The sequence below is a fragment of the Narcine bancroftii genome, chromosome 8, assembly GCF_036971445.1.
Source record: "Narcine bancroftii isolate sNarBan1 chromosome 8, sNarBan1.hap1, whole genome shotgun sequence".
In the NCBI taxonomy this organism is placed as follows: Eukaryota; Metazoa; Chordata; class Chondrichthyes; order Torpediniformes; family Narcinidae; genus Narcine; species Narcine bancroftii.
Window position 1 is genome coordinate 151,057,244 of NC_091476.1, and position 22,850 is coordinate 151,080,093.

At 41.1% G+C, this 22,850-nt stretch overlaps 1 long non-coding RNA gene across 1 annotated transcript; it reads right to left on the bottom strand.

Annotated features, from left to right (window-relative positions):
- Positions 1 to 2,337: 2,337 nt before the first annotated feature.
- On the bottom strand, positions 2,338 to 21,318 carry LOC138741893 (uncharacterized). Its single transcript, XR_011343854.1, has 2 exons — positions 21,237 to 21,318; positions 2,338 to 2,637 (listed from the first exon to the last, which is right to left on the bottom strand). It is a non-coding gene; the product is annotated as an uncharacterized lncRNA (long non-coding RNA).
- Between the last annotated feature and the right edge of the window lie 1,532 nt (positions 21,319 to 22,850).

Here is a 22,850-nt window from a genome sequence, read left to right on the forward strand (position 1 = left end):
AAGAAGGTGAAGCCATTGAATTATGATGTGTGTGGGAAGTATCTGCCATCCCACTGAAATTTTTCTGAAAGTCTACATGACAATCTCCTGGACCCTTCAGAGAGCAGTCAAAATATGTTTTAAGGGTTGTTGAGGGAAGAATATTTTTCAACACTTTTGCTTAATTTGTTCCAAAAAATAGTGGGGTTAGAAATAAAAAGTCTTTGGCTGTGTGGTGGAACACTGTATTGCAGTCATTGTATTGGTTGGCCACCCCTAATACTGTAACTCCTCCCCCTCCAGGATTCCTAATAAAGGCAGTATCACCCAATCCCCTCGCTCAGTACTGCCTTGGAATCAGGCCAACAGCATGCAAGGTATGACTGTAAGTTTATGGTAATTAAAGCCTGTTAATCTTGACCTCTGGGTCTGTGGGGTCTAACTACAGGCTAATAGACTAAAACCACCCAATCTTTTAATAAATGGTTGTGGAATCCCACCATGGCAATGGCCATGGAATGTGATCAATGGGGCATACTTGTTGAGTGTGTGGGAAGGATAAGGGAAGGGATATATTGCAACAATTGGCAATTCTGACTGTAAGATAGCAAGGAATGAATCAGGTGTAATGGGCCAATCATGTGCTGTAGTGTCCCTATCTATAATTGTCACTAACATTTATTTATTGGCCTCATTTCCCCGCAATTTCCATGAATCTTCTGTTTAGACATCATATACTTCAATCCTCAGGAGCAGTTTGGTAGATAATATCTTATTATACAGCAATGTTTTCCTTTCATGTCCTGCTGGTAGTTTTCCACACCGCTTTTAAAAAAAAAACAGAGCTCAGCTTTAAACATACAATGGAATCAACTCAGTTGTGAAATTTAATGAAAGGTGACGATGTACCAGGTTTTGAGGGCATGAACTTCCAGTAATGTCCCTTAATTAGCTCCAGCCCTTTTCATGCACTAAGTCCTGTAATTATTGTCACTGGTATAAAATGACTGGCCTCACGATATTCAAACGATCAGTGCAGAAATATAGCTCAATTTCTAGGGTCCATTCTGTTCCTGAATATAAAATAATTTTATTATTCAAGAGTACTCTACATTTCTAAACAAGCAACTGTGCTCAGGAGATACTGTTCTGAACAACAGAGAATTCTGACATATCATTCCTTTCTCGGACTGCTGCTTGATATCCGGGATGTAGGTTTTCAGACCAAATGGGTGATGGTTGTTTGGGAGATGATGTCCAAGATACACTGACTATTTCAAAGCAGAATTGCCATTTTAATGAAACTAACTATTGTAATTTTGTGTTATTGAAAAGCCATTCTGAAATGTAGTGAGTAATCTTGAGTACAGGAACTTTACTTTAACATCATGATATTCTGGATTGTAAAATGTCCTAATATACAAATGAATATTCCAGAGTACATTCTAAAGTTTACTGGACATTCAATGTGTAAGTCCTCCTCTAGTTTGACTTACCAATGTGCAACACTTCACACTTCTCAGAGTTAAATTCCAATTTGTTAGAGTTAAATTCCATGTTTGGTTGAGTTAAATCTGGAGAAATTCAGTCCATTCTTCTTGAAGCTGAGGAGATTAAGAGCATAGATACAAACTTGAGGACTTAGATTTAAGGTAAGAGGGAAGAGAGATAGCAAAGATATGAGGGGACTTTCTTCACCCAGAGAATGTTAAGTACCAGCAATGTTCTGCTGAGTGAGTGGTTAAAGATAAGTTACTGACAGCATTTAAGAAATGTCTAGGAACACTTGACTGGCTTGGGCATGGGGCTAGGGACCAAGTGGCGGGTGATTGGGTTAATATTGGAAGGATGCCCACTGGTCAACATGAATGAATTTCAGCAAATGGCTTGTTTCTTTGCTGTACAAATCTCCTGACCCTCTGGAGACACAGAGTTTTGAGAATTGGTCTGAGACCAAGCGTAGCAGCAGAAGCAAGACCATCTCACAATCTGCCCACCCTCTTATACCAGCAGCCCCCACTCTGTGGTTCTCACACTGCCCTATTAGCCAAATCAGAAACCACAAAACTGGAATAAGTCTTCCTAGATCCTGAGGGACTGCCTGAGCAGATGGAAGATAAAGGAACATGTTAACCGATACATACATTCCACAATAAGAGAGAAAAAAAGCACTCTTTTATGACTGTTCATTTATTCTCATACCTATCATGTAATTTGCCAATCTACCATTACTAACTCATCTATGGCTGCAAGAATGTATTACCTTCCGTGTCCAGTTTATTCCTTATAAGGTCATGAACCCCAACCCATTTAGGCTTGCATCAACAATTTTCACAAAAAAAAATTGATGAACGAGTGTTTATTAGCATTTAGAGAACTTAATTTTATTTTGTGGGCACTTCATAGAAAAATCCTGCAGACATTCTGAGAACAGTCAGACTGCAAAGGTCTCGGTGAAGAGAATTCTGTACATTTTGTCCTTCAGTTAATCTTGTTTGTTAATGAAAATGACTTTCCTTGCTGCTTTTATTTGCACCCTGTGGGTTTTTTTTGTCATCTTCAAAACATCCTTTCTGGGTTGGATTTTTGTCCATTTTTAATTGCTTTTCATCCATGTTGGTTCCAGGAGTTCATTACATATTTTCCTGAAGGTTCTACCTACATGCAGAGCAGAAAGAATACATTTAGGACTCCTGCAAATCAACATGCAAAATTATTATGTCTTCATTATCACTGGGACAAAACCTTGGAACATGTGAATAACATTGTAAGAGCACATAGGCTATTTGGCTTCCAGGACACAGACATTTTTAATATTTGTTTGAACTTAGACATACAGCATGGTAACAGGCCCTTTCATCCCACAAGCCTATGCCACCCAATTACACCCAATTGACCTACAACCCCATTATGTTTTGAAGGGTGGTAAGAAACCGGAGCACCCAGGGAAAACCGACAGAGACACGGGGAGAATGTACAAACACCTCAAAAAAAGTACAGGATTTGAACAGTGTTGTGCTAACCGCTACACTAACTGCTGCCCAGGTTATCACCATTTTCTCAAGAGATAACCCAAATTGACACCGTGCCAGCAAATTCTGCTATCCCAAGGATGGAATTTCACTTTAGGCCCAATGTATTGATTTTCCCTTACTAGACACCGAATGTGAACTCCAAGCACATTGCTCTTCTGTTGATATGAAGCTTTATTTACATTGAATAACCACTGTTGATTAAATTTCTGGAAATAATCTGATATTGTTTTATTGTGTCTCTCTCTTTACTTTGCTTTTTGCAAAGAGTAGCTTCTACATGTAAGCTATTCAGCATGCCAGCTTGATTGCTTATGTAACAAAGGTGTATTTACAGGGAAAAAAATCATCAGTGGCTGTCCAACCTTTGTTACCTTGAATACCATAATACTCCCTGTGACGATTGCAAGTATGTAACTTAAGAGATTCCACATGATATGACCACACTAAGAGGGTCATTGCATGATGGTTCTCTGTTGGTTCAGAATAACTGTTTATGGTGTTGGTAGGACACTTGGCTCTGAGTCAGATGAATGTAGATTCAAATCCTGACCTGAACACATAAATGCAGAAATATAGACTGAGTGTACAATAAGTAATGATTGAGTTTTGAACAGTGGGTGATACTTTAGATTAATTTATATCATTTTCTTAAAATTATGTTTAGTGCTACTTTCTTATTAAAATATTTTTCTTGATTTTAATAAAGAATTTATATAAAAAAAGGTACAATTCAATAAGGTCATATGGACAGTTACACAAACTAAATAAGACATTACATCTTATATCTACATTTCATATTCTAAATAGTATACATCTTTTTTAGAAAAAAACTAATAATACAAGAAAGGAAAGAAGAAAATAGTGGAGGAGAAAAGCTCAAACGCCTTACCTAACCATGTTACCAGATGCTATTATATGGCCAGTATTACAAGAAAAATGAAGCTAATAATAATATTATTAATAAATAATAATAATAAGCAACATGAAAAAGATACAAGTCAGACAATTTAATTACATTGCAGTAAAATTATATAAGTAAGAGAGTGAGTCATAAATGACCCCCATAATGTCTGGAATTTTGTATCAGAATTATTAATTGAATAACTAATCTTTTCCACATTCAAACAGGACATGATATCGCACAACCACGGATCATGAATAGGCAGGGCAGCATCTTTCCATTTAATTAAAATTGCACACCTCACCAAAAGAGAGGCAAAAGGAATGGTGCAACTCTGAACCAGACATAAAGAATCATTCCCTCCCATTGTATTGGAGGGTCACCAAAGGGTTTGGTGTTAACTCGATATGAACATTTTTGATAGAGTATGGAAAAAACATCTCTCCAGTATTTTTCTAGACTAGGACAAGTCCAGAACATATGAATTAATGATGCTTCTTCACTCTTACACCTGTCACACCAGGGAGTCATATCTGAATAAAAGTAAGACAATTTAGCCTTAGACAAACACACTCTGTACCACTTTGAAATGTAATAGTCAATGTTGAGCACATAATGAAGAGCTATTAACCAACTTAAGAATTGTGTCCCAATCCATATCCAATATAGTCAAATCCAAAATAGTGCTACTTTCAATCCATTCGTATATTTATTATTGGATTTACAAAAAACAAAGTACAGTAAAAATCCCTCATATCCAGCACCTATGGGAATTGGTAGATGCCAGGTAAGTCAACTTTTTTGGTTGTGTGTTTGGTGGATCGGTGAGCTAAGAGTGAGGTGCGCCAATTTTAAACTTAAATTTTTTTTTTACAATTATTTCTACAATTATTTTGCCAGTTGCTTGAATTCTGGATAACAGGGGTTTTACTGCAGATGGTCATTATCCTATGGTTACCTCTGGGAGCATATTGGGTTCCTTCATGGTTTGTGACTCCATCTCAACTATCATTCATGCATTGTAAAATTCACCCTCTCATTAGAAATGTTGGGGAATATTCAAACTCTGCTGTTTGGTTGTATGCCATAGAAAAATAGGCAGACTGCCAGAGGAAGCTATAGAAACAGTTACAATTCCAACATTCAAAAGATATTTGGACAGAACTATGGATAGGAAGGGCTTAGAAGAAAATGAACCAAATGCAGGCATATGAGACTAGCCCAAAATGCTAACTTGGTCAGCATTGTTATGTTGGGCCAAAGAACCTATCCGTACTGTTGGACTATACGATTGTAATCAAGAAGCAATATTGTGAATTTCTAGAGATGCAAATAATTCCCACAGTAGACTTCATTTCCTCTTTATTTCTGTGAAAACAAATTTCGCAAACAGAATGCAACATGCAGATATTGCAAGTTTTGTCCAAATGAAATTGGATGAATACAACTGGTTGGAGAACAAAAAGTCATGCCAGAAATTAAACTTTCCATCCTGAATCAGTCACTGATATTGGTGAGGTGGCTGTTCCAGAGGAAAATAGGTGCAAGATTTTTTTTAAATGCAATAAATTTGGAGAGAAGAAAAATGATCTGACATATTGTATGGGTGGATTATCACAAATAGCTACAAATGTTAAAAACCAGTGGTGTGGTTAGCGTAGCGGTTAGCGCAAAGTTATTACAGTGCCAGTCCCCTGGGTTCAAATCTAGTGCTGCCCAAAAGGAGTTTTATGTTCTCCCCGTGTCTGCATGGGTTTCCTCCCACTCTCCAAAACTTGTGTAGATTTCAGGTTAATTGGGGTATTTGGGCGCATGGGCTCGTGAGCTGGAAGGGTCGGTTACCATGCTCCATAAATTATTGCCATCTTTTGAAATCTCTCACCATGCCAGACGATTTATGAGAGAGAATCTGGGAAATTTTGGTTACTCATAGTGAACATGAAGAGCTTGCACCTCTCCTCTTCCCAGAAGCAAGTGGCTTTCCTCCCAAGTTGGTTTCCAGGCTTGATCTCCACTAACTCCCCCTTATAATAGCTCTACAGGTGGGCTGATGAACATTTACTTTTTACTCTGTTTCTAAAAATTGGTCTTACATACATTAACCACGTTCTTGTTGGGCCACATTTGGAGAACAGTTTGAGTATCACATCTCAGGAAAGTTTGAGGAAGTGTTAAATTAATCTTATCAGGATGTCTGCAATGAGTGAATGGTTAAATCATATATGTCAAACCTTGGCTTGTATTCACTGGAATATGGAAGACTTAGGCAAAGAACCATCCCAGCTGGTGGAGGAGCCCAAGACCAGGTGTGGAACTCTCTCACACAAAATCGAAAGATACTGGCTCTCTTAACCACTTTTGAACTGAGGTTGGCAGGTTATTTTTGGTGGCTGGTGATGCAGCAATGAAAATCAGGGATGCAATAAAGATCAGAATTGGCAGAGCACTGAGATATTGGAAAGTTGGTGGGCTGGAGGAAGAAGGGAGGATAAAAGTAAAAGAAGAGAGGTTTAAAAGCAATGTCGAGAATGTTAAACATACTTGTTGCAGGTCTACTATCATTGTATATGGACCAACACAAAAGATCCTGCAGACAACATATTTATCTGGCAAAGAAAGCATTTAATGGTTCTGTAAAGATATAAACTGATAGTATGTTATTCTTGTGTTGATAAGAAGGTTCATGCTTACCTTGTAAATAAACATTGTGGGGTGGGTTATTGTAGTTACAGTAATCCTGTCCTGCCAGTATTTTTTAATCGGTATATGGACTTTGCTTTGTGTATGCAACAAGTTTGAAAACAAGGTTACAGGCAGTTAAAATAAAAAGTTTTTTTTAATGAAGTTTTATTTTCTTCCTCTTCTTTTAGTACAGGGATCAAACAACTATCCCACATGCAAAGAACATTATCCATCTTTACCTCTGTAACATTCTCCACCACGGCAACCCACTGAGATTTGGCAGCTGTTCATATTGTGGTGTCCCTTTAAATGCTGAAGCAAATGCAACACAAGACAATTTATTATGTGCTCTGGCATTGGCTGATCAACTCTACCAACCTGTCTTTTCCTAATAACCCTTGATTACCCTACTGTGAAAAAAATCTGTCCAACTCTAAATTAGTGGTTTTCCAACTGACCCTCCAAGCACATATTCCACCTTAAGCAATCCCTCTGCCATCAGTGCTCTGATGGCATTGCTTTAGGAGATATGTCAGTGGAAAGAAAAAGTTTGAAAACCACTGTTTTAATCATACCTAATTATGTGCAGTTTCATAACTCCAAAGGAAATGGACGAATGATAATATTTCTCAAGCAAAATATTTCAGTAACAATTTGGTCAAGAGCAGTGATTCTCAACCTTCCCTTCCCACTCACATACCACCTTAAGCAATTCCTTACTAATCACAGAGCACCGATGACATAGGGATTAATTAAAGAGGAATGTGAGCTTGGGGTGGGGGGGGGGGCAGTTTAAAAACCACTGATCTAACAGAATCAATAACTCAATGGTTCTCGACCTTTTTCTTTCCTCTCACATACCACTTTAAGTAATCCCTATGCCATCAGTGTTCTGTGATTAGTAACGGATTGCACAAGCAGTTATTGATATTAACATCAAGTGCATTTGTGAAAAAAAAAGCTGTTTGTCAGTCATTGATTCCTTGTGTTGAATATCAGGGTCAACAACAAAAAAAACACAATAAATCGCTGGCATTTTATCTCTTTTATATGAATATAAAGTGTGCGTGAAGCAGAAAACTGTACACCTATTTCCAACTGAGAACAGTACAACAGTGACACCTAATGATTCATTTGTTGAATTATTTTTGTTCTCCAACATAAAAAAATGTGTTCTATTATCAACTTTCCTTGCTTTGGTTTCCAGAATAGACATACAGCTGTCCCAGGCTATGATGCCCATCTGATGAAAACTCCCTGCACATGTCCCAGCTCCCTCAATATTGTTACATTTTAAAATCTGACATATGTACATGCATTTGATCCTACAAATGGCTGAACTATTTTTCGCTCTCTTCATTTTTAGTCCCTATTCTTCCTCAGCACCCTTGCATGCCTTGAACAGTTCTTCAGCGATCAGACTGACAGGTTATCTCTAACATTCATAAACTGTATAAAGAGGAAAATTACAGAGAATTGAATTACAATGAAAGGGAAAATTGATTGGCACCAAACAAAGGCAGTGGGACAGGACTGTTGTGAGGTTCATTCAGGAGCCTGATGGTTGCAAGGAAGAAACTCTTTTGAGCCTTTTGGTGCACATTTTCTCCCCAAGGGGAGAAGAGAAGAGTGAATGTCTGGGGTGTGATATGTCCTTCAATATGTTGGCTGCCTTTTAGAGGCAGTGGGAGATCGAGACAGAGTCCATGAAGGGGAGGGAAGTTTGTGTTATGTTCTGAGTTGCATCCACTACATTCAGTAGCTTCCTCTGATGTTGAGCTGAGTGGCAAGTCAGCTTTCCATAGTGCACCTGTAGAAATTGTTGAAGGACAAAGGCGACAAGCTGAACTTCCTTTGTCCCTGTGAATGTAGAGATGCTCTTACTTGATCATTGTGTCAATGTGTTTGTCCTTGGTCAGGCCATTATTTCTAAGAACTTGAGGCTCTCAACTCTTTTGATTTTACTACCATTAATATGGAGAGGGGTGTGGACTCTGCCCTTCTCCTGAAGTCAGTAATCTTCTTCTGCATCTTACTGATGATGAGAAAGAGGTTATAATCTCGGCACCACACCACGAGACTTTCAAACTCTTTCTGTATTCGCTCTCTTCCTTATTTGACACCGACCTATTACCTATTTGATGATACAGTCATGGATGTAGAGGGAGCACAGTAGGGGACTGAGTGTGCATCCTTGAGGAGCCATGGTATTAACTGTGATCGAGGAAGAGATGTCGCTCCCCATCTTCATTGACTGCAATCTGTTGAGAAGTGAGGGATCCAGTTGTAGAGGAGGACACACATCTGGATCCCTAAGTTTAGAAATTGTTTGCGATGAATTTACATGCCCTTGTGCCCAAAGATCCAACAAGCTCTAATCGTGTTTCTCTATGCTCCTGAACATCTCACTGTCTCGGAGCATATTAGACAAAGAAATAACTTTTTTAATATCTGTAACATGGTGTGATTCACAGTCATTTTGCAGTATATTTAAAGGTACTGTTAAGAGCCCAGGGGACTCCAAAACCCAGCAGCAATAGAAATTCACCAAGACAAATGGTTACTTAAACAAAAGTTGCTTTTAATTTTCTTGAAACAAAAACAAGATCAAACTTCAACTTATTACTATTAATTTCACCTAACTTAACCCCCTTCTATTTCTAAGCACACGTTCATGTAATGTATATATGTTCAGGAAAGTTCTTTGTTTCACAGCCCAATCTTTTCACTTCTCCAAGCTCTCTCATACCAGGCTATTCTTATACTGTGCACAGAATTTAACATTTGTGAATTTTCACCAGGCTCTGGTGCTTAAAGTTAAAATGGTTACCACTCAGGGAGGTTCTTGTTGGTTTCAGAGAGAGATTTGTTGTTTGTTGGACTCACACAAACTGATTTCCTCCAATCAGTCATTTCAGTGTCTTGCCAAAGAAACCTGCCCCCCATCATGGGTTTTCCAAATGATAATTCTTGTTGCAGCCTCAATTGCTACTGTAGAATTGACTTCTCTCTCTCTCTCTCTCTCTCTCTCTCTCTCTCTCTCTCTCAAGATCTTTATCAGCACTTGAGCTTGGATTTTTCATTTGCACCTGCTTTTGAAGTTCTTTCCCAAAGCAGTTCCATTGTCTTTGTACACATGCATTTTAAATGAGAAGTGAAGTGTGTGTCATTTTGTGGGGACCTACACTAAACCCCCACAGTCTATCTCTTTTAAAGACATTAATATATAACCCATAACAGTATTGCAATATAATATGGTATATGCAAACATTGTAATCTCATATAATCAGAATTGTTTATTGGTCCATAATTAATAGAGAATTGATTTAAAGTCCACCTTGATTTTAGTGTGCTTTTTTTTGATGTGGGTTAAAAGGAGAAAGAACTTTGCAGTCTGATATATCCTGTGTTATGTTAAGTCATATAATTTATTATATCATTTATGGTGGCATATAAAAAATATAGTCAAAACCATCATGGCTATATTCACAGAGCTAGTTCAAAAGCAACAATGAACAGAACAATAATCAGGGAATCCTTTTAATGATGTGACTGGATTATATAGTAGTGCCTCAGAACTTTATAGTATCAGAACCTAGACCTTAAGTCTTCTCTACAGATCAGAATTCTTTGCCTCCTCTATGTTCCTCACACCTTTTAATAGACCAAAGAATCACGGAGTTTTAAAGCACAGAAATGGGCCCTTCAGGCCGCCATGTCCATGCTGATACTTTGCCCATCTACATTGTCTATTTGCCTGGATTAGGACTATTTTCTTGTCTATTTCTTCATTCAGGATCTTGTGAACCTTGGTCATTCTGTAGCTCAGGGGAATGCAATAATTGGTCCATGACTGAATTTGTGAATAGACTGATAGGCATTTGGGCACAGAGGGAATCAGAGATATTAGTCTTATGGCAGAAAATTGAATATCAGAAGAGAATCAACAATGATCTGGTTGAATAGGAAATAGCCGGGAAGAGGTTAAAAACTCAATTCCCTTTGTTCTTATGTCAAAATATTTCTCCAACCACGTGACCTATATCTCTCACCTTTGATCTGCTTTTTAAGTATAGTAATTCTATCTGATTTTAACAACTCTTCTGGCCGCTTATTCCAGATATCAACATCAAGAAAACATTCTATTATAGCATAGCTGTTACTGCTCCAGTGAGCCAGGTTCAAATCTGGCACTGTCTGTAATTAGTTTGCACATTCTCCTTGTATCTGTGTGGGTTTCCTCCAGGTGCTCTAGTTTCCTCCCACCTTTCAAAAATGTACGGGGATTATAGGTTAATTGGAGTATTTGGGCACCACAGGCTCGTTGGCTGTATGTCTACTTTCTTTTAATTAAAATGAAAAAAACAAGTAACTTTTATTGAAATTTAAATTTTTAATTAAATTTACACATACAGCATGGTACAGGTGACTACTTCTCTCTCTCTCTCTCTCTCTCTCTCTCTTTTACCTCTGTCTCCTTACACAGAACCAAGAAACCCCCTCCCCAATCAGTTCTCACCTTTCCTCTTATCATATCCAATTAACACATTTTGTCTGTTGGTCTGTACTCCTCCCTCTCCCATTCTTCCCGAGCCTTTTAATTCAGGCCTTGAGGAAGGGCTCAGGCCCAAATGTCTTTAACTCTTATTAAAGCTGCGAGACAGGCTGAGTTCCTCCTGCGTCTTTGTTTTGACTGCAATAGCAACATCTGCGCATTTGTGTTTCACTTTTATTTCAGGCACCTGCCTGCTTTTTAACTCACCCCTTGAAGAAGGGCTGAGGCCCAAAAGTTAGGTTATATACAGAATCTTTATCTCCTATGGATGCTGTGAGACCAGCTGAGTTCCTCCAGCATTTTTATGTTTTTACTATAATCACAGTATCTTCAGACTTTTATGTTTCAGAGGGTTGTCTGATTAGCTTGAATAGTTTAGAAGTATGAGATCAAAGGTGAGAGATATAGGTCACGTGGTTGGAGAAATATTTTGACATAAGAACAAAGGGAATTGAGTTTTTAACCTTTTCCCGGCTATTTCCTATTCAACCAGATCATTGTTGATTCTCTTCTGATATTCAATTTTCTGCCATAAGACTAATATCTCTGGTTCCCTCTGTGCCCAAATGCCTATTCACAAATTCAGTCATGGACCAACTATTGCATTCCCCTGAGCTACAGAATGACCAAGGTTCACAAGATCCTGAATGAAGAAAGTTCTCCTCCACTCAATACAAATGAGCCAACTACAATATAGGATGTGATTCCTGGTTTTAGATTCTCCAGCCAAAGGAAACAGCTACTCAGCATGTGTTCTTTGAGTAAAACACAAAAGTTTGCAGACACTGTGATTGAAGTAATAACACAATTCTGGAGTCCTTCACTTAGAAGGACTGTTTAGAGACCTGAATGGCTAGCTGTGAGGAGGATGGGGGGCTCAAGTATGGCACTTCCTGCAGCCGCAGGGGAAGGTATCAAGGGGGTGATTAATGGGAAAGGACATATGGACGAGGGATTTCTCTAGATATTTTTTGAGTACTGTTCCAAGTATGAGAGGATCTTAAACTCCAAAGAACTATTCAATTCAATTTTAGATCCATTGTCAACACATTAGGTCAACTAACTTTGAAATTGTGGGTTATACAATGTTAGGCTTCTAATGCAATAGGCAGCAACATTAAACCCAGCTCCAATATTAGAGACACACAGGAGACTGCAGATGCTGGAAATTGAAAGCCAAACGCAGTCTGCAGGAGGAACTGAACAGATCAAGCAGCATCAGTGGGAGAAAAAGAATGGTAACATTTCAAGACAAAACTTTATCAAGTCTGGTTAAAGGTGGACAATACTGGGATCACTGGTGTTTCAAGGGAACCTTTGGAAAGTCAACTAAGCCCATGAGAATGTACCTTATCTTGAAATTGCATGCAAATATTGTTAGCCAAGTGGGCTGGGAATGAATGTTATCATAAACATTATTAATTAGTTTCTGGTAGAAGGTAACAGCAGAGCAAAGTACGAAGGTCAGACTGGTGCACATAGATGAATGTTGAGATGGAAATAAAGAGAGCTTGAACAGGTGTTCCCATCAAATCTATACATGAGACTATGACAGATGGAATTATCTTAAATCAAGCTGATTGAGAAGAGTAATACACAGGCACCTTAGGCCCAAAACGTTTGTTACATATCTTTGCTTCCTATGGATGATGCATGAACTGCTGAGTTTCTCCAGAACTTTTGTTTATCAAACTAAAATCACAGCGTCTGCAGACATTTTTGTTTAACAATTGAGAAGTGACAAGCAGGAGTGTCGGTATCACCAGAAACGTTGATAAACATGAATAAAAGATATGAATTAGAAGTGTCACAATTCAGTCTTTAAAGGAGATGCTTGAGGAATGATACAAGAAGAAAGGTTGATAATGATGCCTTATGATCCTAACACTTTATTTTATTAAACACCACAGCTTGTCAGCAAGATTGAACAATGATCGACAAAGACCGTGTAAACAGGGCTCTCGAACGGGTTCAAGTGCACATGTGAAAGAGGATCCTTAGTTCAGAACTCAGTCCACATTGTCGGCTCATTCTGATGTTGATGCCAATAGTTTATCGTCATCTGATTGCACAAGTACAAGCTGATGAAACAATGTTTTCCAGTCCTTGGTGCAAAAACATTCAAATGTACTACCAGACAGAGCATACGTACAGACAAACAATACATATGCAGGACAAGTATTTCATCTATACAAATAAATCAATATTGTTTCATGAATACAAGAGTCTCGGGTGGTTAGTGTGAGCAGTTCCTTTGGTTGTTCAGTGTCCTCAGTGCCCGTGGGAAGAAGCTGTTCCTCAGCCTGGTGGTGCTGGCTCTAATACTCCTGTATCTCTTTTCCGATTGGGGCAGCTGAAAGATAAAGTGTGCAGGATGAAAGGGGTCCTCAATGATTTTGCACACCATCTTCAGACAATAATCCCGGGAGATCTCAATGATGGAGGGGAGAGCGGTATTCAAAATGGTTGTGCACGAGGAGGTAGTGGCCATTTTGGGTCCTGACAACAGTGAAATCCCCAAACCACTACATTGTGTCTATGATCAGGGAACACTCATCAATAATTATATCTGCTGTGCTTTCCATAAATTCTGTTATCTCTATCACAAGACATGTGAGAGACTGTAAATGCTGGAATCTGGAACATTGGTTTAGAGTCTTGATGATGGGTTCTGAACCAATATGTTGACCATTCTTTATCTCGTACTGATGCCGCTTGATTCGTCAAGTTCCTTCAACAATTAATATATCGTTGTCCATTTACTGGGCTCATTATTTAAATACTAAGGTTTTGCTAACACTAGCGACGTATCTTCCCTAGCAGCTGCTCATATGGCCGACTGTCTGCACCCATTTCCAGACCCCAGACTCAACTGCCTCACAGCAGTCCTTAAGAAACAATCTATAACACTCCCAGAATGAAGAAGCAACAGTGGATCAAGGGATATGCATTTGTAGTTATAAAACATTGTACACAATTGTGTGCACTCCAGCAATATGAATACAAGAATGAGGTAAGTCTCACTGAATGTAAGACCTTAATGAAACCACATCTGGAGCATTCCTTGAAGTTTTGGTCTCTCCACCTGAGTGAATATTTTTGCCAATAGAGGAGATCAGTGAGCATTCACTGTATTGTTTCCTGAGGTTGCACATTAGCCATAGGTTTACAATCCTCCTGGTTCAAGGCAGGAAAATAAATCTTATTGTACTAATGGAGGATCTCAGTAGGTCAGTTGGCATCCATGAGTAGAAAATGGTCAGTCAACACTTTTGGTCTTTACTCTTGTTTTGGGTTTGTACTTTTTAAAACATGGTTAGCACAATACTATTACGTCATCGATCCAGGTTCAAATCCACCAATGTCTGTAAGTATTTTGAACATCTCCCCATGACCTGCATGGGTTTTCTCTAGGTGTTGCTCAAACTACAGGGGAATCACGCTGCTCTCCATTGTAGGCAAAATCTTCACTGGGATTTTCCTAAATAGAATAATACCTAGTGTCGCTGAAAATGTTCTCCCAGAATCACAGTGCGACTTTCACGCAAACAGAGGAACTACTGACATGGTCTTTGCCCTCAGACAGCTCCAAGAAAAGTGCAGAGAACAAAACAAAGGACTCTACATCACCTTTGTTGACCTCACCAAAGCCTTCGACACCGTGAGTAGGATAGGGCTTTGGCAAATACTAGAGCGCCTCGGATGCCCCCCCAATTTCCTCAACATGGTTATCCAACTGCACGAAAACCAACAAGGTCGGGTCAGATACAGCAATGAGCTCTCTGAACCCTTCTCCATTAACAATGGTGTGAAACAAGGCTGCATTCTCGCACCAACCCTCTTTTCAATCTTCTTCAGCATGATGCTGAAACAAGCCATGAAAGACCTCAACAATGAAGACGCTGTTTACATCCAGTACCGCACGGATGGCAGTCTCTTCAATCTGAGGCTCCTGTAAGCTCACACCAAGACACAAGAGCAACTTGTCCGTGAACTACTCTTTGCAGACGATGCCACTTTAGTTGCTCATTCAGAGCCAGCTCTTCAACGCTTGAGGTCCTATTTGCGGAAACTGCCAAAATGTTTGGCCTGGAAGTCAGCCTGAAGAAAACTGAGGTCCTCCATCAGCCTGCTCCCCACCATGACTACCAGCCTCCCCACATCTCCATCGGGCACACAAAACTCAAAACAGTCAACTAGTTTACCTATCTCGGCTGCACCATTTCATCGGATGCAAGGATCGACAACGAGATAGACAACAGACTCGCCAAGGCAAATAGCGCCTTTCAAAGACTACACAAAAGAGTCTGGAAAAACAACCAACTGAAAAACCTCACAAAGATAAGCATATACAGAGCCGTTGTCATACCCACACTCCTGTTCGGCTCCGAATCATGGATCCTCTACCGGCATCACCTACGGCTCCTAGAAAGCTTCCACCAGCGTTGTCTCTGCTCCATCCTCAACATTCATTGGAGCGACTTCATCACCAACATCGAAGTACTCGAGATGGCAGAGGCTGACAGCATCGAATCCACGCTGCTGAAGATCCAACTGCGCTGGGTAAGTCACATCTCCAGAATGGAGGACTATCGCCTTCCCAAGATCGTGTTATATGGCGAGCTCTCCACTGGCCACCGTGACAGAGGTGCACCAAAGAAGAAGTACAAGGACTCCTTAAAGAAATCTCTTGGTGCCTGCCACATTGACCACCGCCAGTGGGCTGATATCGCCTCAAACCGCGCATCTTGGCGCCTCACAGTTCGGCGGGCAGCAACCTCCTTTGAAGAAGACCGCAGAGCCCACCTCACTGACAAAAGACAAAGAAGGAAAAACCCAACACCCAACCCCAACCCACCAATTTTCCCCTGCAACCGCTGCAACCGTGTCTGCCTGCCCCGCATCGGACTTGTCAGCCACAACCGAGCCTGCAGCTGACGTGGACATTTACCCCTCCATTAATCTTCGTCCGCGAAGCCAAGCCAAAGAAGAAGAAGAAGAAGAAGAAGAAGGTAGGTTTATCAGGTGTAATTGCAGCATAGATTTCATGTTCCTTTTACTGCCACGTAATAATACATTAAAAATATTTAAACTTTGGACTGGTGAAAGGGAAACAAAAAGTCAGCACGAACATCACCCGGCACCCCAAACAATATGAGAAAGAGAAACAAAACCCATTCCATTCAGAGAAATTGAGTGTCCGTGGATTCGCTTCCACCATTCCTGCAGCCTCTGCAACTGCACAGACATCCAATTCAAGCCATTGGTTACCTGAGTTTCAGATCCAAACGATCAGGAAGCATTTAGTGCTGGAGGCTCTTTGGGAGCCCTTTTTGTCCTCAGCATCCTTTCAAATCCTGGTTCTAATACCTGGTTTTCATGAGCCAATCTCCAGAAGCTCGCAGCTTGGTGTGGGTCCCTTAACTTCTGAGCCCCTCTTTGGTCCACTTCCATGATCACCTTCCCTGTCAGGTCATCTCCCATGCTTCTCCTCCTTCTCAATGGGGGGGGGGGGGGGGCACCCTCCCCCCCCCCCACCGTGGTACTGTCATCTTGGGCACAGATCCTTTAACATGCCATTAAAATTAAAATCCTGTAGAAAGCTGTCAGTATTAGAAAGACCCTATGGTGCAGTAAGTGCTGTGTCTCAACTCCCCACTGTCCTGTTGCCACAACGGTGTGCTGTGTTGTTAAGATTTTTGATAAATTTAAAATATTGTCCACCAAATGGCACACCAGGTTACTTCAAGAGCTCAAGTCCAAAATGTTGGTTATGTATCTTTAACTTTGCTACATAAAGGACACTGTTTGACCTGCTGAGTTTATCCAGCATTGTGTTTTTACTTCAACCATGCTGTCTGCAGACTTTTACACCAGGTTATTTATTCTGAAACCAAAATTGCAAACATTCAAGTTGACATTAGGTGGCATTGTTCGCATTATTAGGCTATTCCTCCACATCAAGGAATCGTGCTTCTATTCTAGTTAAATCATAATCTCTCAATATTTCTGGGCTACATGTTGGGTTTTATTGCTAAAGAGGCGCCTGCAAGCTCACACCAAGACACAAGAGAAACTTGTCCGTGAACTACTCTTTGCAGACGATGCCGCTTTAGTTGCCCATTCAGAGCCAGCTCTTCAGCACTTGACGTCCTGTTTTGCGGAAACTGCCAAAATGTTTGGCCTGGAAGTCAGCCTGAGGTCCTCCATCAGCCAGCTCCCCACCATGACTACCAGCCCCCCCACATCTCCATCGGCCACACAAAACTCAAAACGGTCAACCAGTTTACCTATCTCAGCTGCACCATTTCATCAGATGCAAGGATCGACAACGAGATAGACAACAGACTCGCCAAGGCAAATAGCGCCTTTCGAAGACTACACAAAAGAGTCTGGAAAAACAACCAACTGAAAAACCTCACAAAGATAAGCGTCTACAGAGCCGTTGTCATACCCACACTCCTGTTCGGCTCCGAATCATGGGTCCTCTACCGGCATCACCTACGGCTCCTAGAACGCTTCCACCAGCCTTGTCTCTGCTCCATCCTCAACATTCATTGGAGCGACTTCATCACCAACATCGAAGTACTCGAGATGGCAGAGGCTGACAGCATCGAATCCACGCAGCTGAAGATCCAACTGCGCTGGGTAGGTCACATCTCCAGAATGGAGGACTATCGCCTTCCCAAGATCGTGTTATATGGCGAGCTCTCCACTGGCCACCGTGACAGAGGTGCACCAAAGAAGAAGTACAAGGACTGCTTAAAGAAATCTCTTGGTGCCTGCCACATTGACCACCGCCAGTGGGCTGATATCGCCTCAAACCGTGCATCTTGGCGACTCACAATTCGGTGGGCAGCAACCTCCTTTGAAGAAGACCGCAGAGCCCACCTCACTGACAAAAGACAAAGGAGGAAAAACCCAACACCCAACCCCAACCAACCAATTTTCCCCTGCAACCGCTGCAACCGTGTCTGCCTGTCCCGCATCGGACTTGTCAGCCACAAACAAGCCTGCAGCTAACGTGGACATTTACCCCCTCCATAAATCTTCGTCCGCGAGCTAAGCCAAAGATGGATGTTTTATAATGGGTGCAAGTTAGTCACCTTTGATGAACAAACCACTGATCCTTTGGAGCTTTACATTCTGCAGCTACTGAAGTTGGGGGGGACATGATGTAATATCCCTCCCCACCCCACCCACCTTACCATTACCCCCACTACTTTCCTATGCCAACACAAGAAGTGTAATCCTTGCTCTTACACTTCCTCCCTCGCCACCATCTAAAGTCCAAAAAAGTCCTTCCACGTGAGACAAAGTCAAGATCATGTGCACTGACCTCTAATCTCATCCCCTGCATTCAATGCTCCCGACGTGGCCTCCTTTACATCGGTAAGACCAAATGCTGACTTGGGGACTGTTTTGCACAGCATCAACACTCTGTCCACAATGGCCATCCTGAGCTCCCAATTGCACACCATTTCGCCTCCCCTTCCCATCCCTATACTGATCTCTCTGTCCTGGGCCTTCTCCACTGTCAGAGGGAGGCCCAACACAAGCGAGGAACAACACCTCACATTCTACCTGGGCAGTCAACAACCCAATGGTATGAACATAGAATTTTTATCATTTCAAAAAATGAGCCCCCTCTCTCTTTTCTACCTCTTCTGCTCTTCCCTTTCTCCCCCATTTTTTCCTCCTTCCCAATCACCCCTACCCTGCCCCCCATCTATTCTTATTCCCTCTTCTTTGGTTCCCCCCGCCCTCGTATCCCCACTAGATTCTTCTGCTCTCATCTCCTCTTCTCCCCCTTGCCCTTCAGTTCCAGATGGTCTCTCTCTATGCACCATCATTCTGACCTCATGGCAGCTTTTGATATCTTATCTTCCACTTCACTCTGTTGGATTCATCTTCCTCCACATGACCCATTTATTTTCCTTGCCTCTCTCTCCATTTATTGGCATCTGCAACTCTTTGTCTCTGTCCATCATTTTCTACCTCTGCCTAGTTGACTAATCTCATGAGGGACTCCTGCCTCAGGCCTCCCATCCTGTCTACTTTACACTGTTCTTATATTAACATCCCTCAGTCCTGATGAAGAAATTTGGCTCGAAATGTTGCCCATTCTTTTTCTCCCACTTGTGCTGCTTTAATCACTGAGTTCCTCCAGCAGATTGTGTTTGACTTCAGATCCCAGCATCTGGATGTCTTCCTTAATTTTCCACTAGTTCTGAAGATAGGTTCCACTTCAACAGGAAGCTTGTGGAGTTGAGATACCACATTTCAGCATCAAAAATTAAGAAAATGCCAGAACCATGATGTTGGACTATACCATGATTTGATTTGCTATGAACCCTTTGGTTAGGATAATGCCATAATGAATCAAACAGAAGAGACTTCTACAGGTAGCTAAACTAAGAAGGCTGATCCTGAGTCCCGATCAATTGACTGTGTTGAAGTAAGGTGGAGTAAGATCTGGTGTGGTGAATGGTGCTGATCTCTACATTTTCCTTGAATGGTGAAGTGGTGAATACCATGTCCATCGAGTCTGTAGGTACACTGTGATTCACAGAGTAACTCATACCTCTTGTAAGAGACATACATGATGATTTTTGCTGCGGCTGGCAGCACCAGTAACCACCACGAGATTTGCCTTGTTTCTTTACAGATGTTCAGAATCACTGTACCTAGCTATCAATGAAGCATATGTGGATTGTGACTGAAGTTTCTCACTGCCAACTTTTGGGACTTCAGCAATTTAAAAATAAAATGTCTATTCCCAAGGCTTTTTTCAGTTGGCATGTTTTTTATTTGGATCTGTTAGGGATGTATACTGACCTGAAATGTCAGCAATTCCTTTCTGCCACAGTCATTCAGCCCATTGAAGTCCTGAGATCATTCAGAGGTTTATTTTTGTTCGTTTTAGTTTTCTTTTTCTCTCTATGAAATAATTTGAAATGCGAAAAATTCTGTGTGATGTAAAATGCAGAAAATGCTGGAAATTCATGCTAGAACTGTGGGAAGAGAAACTGAGTTAACATTTCAGGTCTTTGATGTCTTTTTATTTTACTTTAGATTTCCAGCATTTGTAGTTTATTGATTTTTCCATGTAAAATGCACTTTGCTCACGGTGCACTCATTCAGAGGAAGATATTAGGACGAACCGCTTTGTGTGATGCCCTGAGTTTTGTCTGTTTTCCCCCTAATGGATGGCATTTAAAGGACCTTGTTTCTGCCCTGCTATTTCAGTCTGTCTCTTCAAAAACATACTTAGTTGTTGCTATAGAAACGATGTCTTCATGCTGAATGTCAAAATTCCATTTGTGATGGTGCATTTCTGTGCTTAGGTGGGGCTAGAACAAAATTATTAACCTATACCAAACCAAACTTATCAACAACAGATCAGGCAATGAAATAGGGTTTTGATGACATAGCTTAGAAAGGTAGGATGCAGGTCAAGGATGTGTCATAGGGAGTGTCACTGTTCTTGCTAATCATTTTAAGGGAAAAGAAAACCATAAATTGTCTCTCTCCAGCACATAGAAATGATTTTTTAAAAGTTCCACAATTTAAGATTTTAAAATTCCGGTTTGTGAACTCAAAAATAAAATTTAGAAACTGGTTAAATTAGAAGATATTGAAATTATCCTTCAGTGAGGGTATTAGATAGCATTAATTCCATTTCTGTGTGTTGCTCATTGCTATAGCAATGTAAAGACAGAACTTGACTGAACTTGGCTGGAGAAAATGGGTTGGGCACCGAAGGAGGTTGAGAATTCCGCCATCTGCTGCTTTTCACTGTCAGAAGATGGTGGCATTTGCTTAGCCACTGTCACTGTGTGGGCTTACCAAAACACCCTCTCTCACTGGACTTTCAGGAATGCAAGTGCAGAGCTCAGAAGGAATCAGGGAGAACTGCCTCTCATGCACCAGGTGATATTCTCCCTGTTGACAGTTCCAGTTTATGGTTGAAATGAAATTTTCCAGACAAATAATTTTTCAAGTCAGCTCCCTCCATCACCCCCTTCCACCCCCTCCCCTCCCCCACCCCACCCCACCCCACCCCCACCAGTACCCTGCCTACCTCTAATCCTTATATTCTCTTTGTTGTGAACCAACATAGGTCGGTAAGCAGGACAGTGATTGGTAACAATGAGTAGGTGTGGATCAGGGTGTGGGCAATGCAATTTGGGATGAAATCCTGTGGGAGGCTTTGCACCAATTGAAAAGTGATGTGGTAAGCATGGCCCTACACCACTAAATCCTGATTAAAGCAAATCAGAAGATTGCAAAGATCAGAAGGAGTGCATTTGGACAACCTTCTTCATTTTGCTGAGAGAGTGGAGATAATGTTGATTTGTGAGTTGAGCAAATGAAATTTTAGAGGATAAAAGGCAAAGTTAAAACAGACGCTTGAATAAAGGGCCTTGTTTGGGCTGAAACTAAACAATGGAGTAAATCCAGTTCTGTGTTCACTTATCTTTTCTACTGTTCCTTTAATTGCTCGATTTTTTTTTTCCAAGGTTTAATTATTCAGTAAATCATCAAATCTTACAGCTCAAAATTGAGGCCATTCAGTCCATCTTACTCAAACGAGCTCACAGAGCAGCTGAATGTCCCCTATTCTGAGTCCTCATTCCTGCAAATCTCAGGGCATTCATCTATTTTTTTTCAAAGTTGTTTCTAAATATGCCAAAACTAGGATTATCAACAGCAGGATGAACAAAGAGGGAGTATGGGTGATGGCAGATGACAAAATTATGAAGATTGTATCACTGGAGGAGATTGCAGTGATAAGGAGGCAAGGCTGGTAGTGCTACCAGAGCTGCCACTGGTGTGGACCTGGGAGAGTGTAGAGTGCAGAGACCGTGCTGCTCTGAAGGGTTCAGCTGCCCCCTCCTAATGCCAACAGCACTGTACAGGCATTAAATGGCCTGTTGAAGGAGATGACAGTGTTTTTAAACTAAAATGCTGCAACTATGGCAGCGCCTGCGTTCAACAGCAGCCACAAAGGGTTGCAGACTCAAAGGAGCAGCGAACTGGTGCAGGGCACCAGAAACAGGGAGAACACCCTCCATTGAGATGGAAAAGCGGAGATGACCCTTCGAGACCGTGACCTCAACGGCAAACTAGCATTTCATGGGCTGTCAGCTGCTGGAGACTGGCTCGTGGGAAGCAGGATCGAGAGGGTGTTGAAGGCAAGAAGGGCTTCCAAATGGCCTTGGGCACTGAAGGCTTCCTGATCATATTGGAGGTTTGGATCTGAAACCTGGTTTGCCAGTGGATTGAAAAGGAGTCTGTGCAGCTACAGAAGCTGTAGGAGCACCGGAGGCAAAACCACTGACTCAGTGTCTCTGAAGGAACTCTCTTTTGCTCCTTGTTCTCTTGTACAGTAAGGGATGCCGGGCAACACTAATGGTGACTCTTTGACTGCCTTATAAATGGCAGAAGTCAATTTTGCATAATATTAAATGTTCTGTACTTTTACGTGACAATAAATGATTTTAAATTGGAGTGTTGCCAGATCAGTCTCCAAGGTAATTCAGGAAGTGAAGATGATGTGGCTGAAGGGGACATTGCAAGTGATGACAGCAGAGCTGAAGTTCACACAAGAGATCGAGGAGAGGGTTGGAATAATCAAATATAGAGGATAAGAGGCGAATAATATTACTGTGGTTAAAGTAGTTTGATTTGGTGA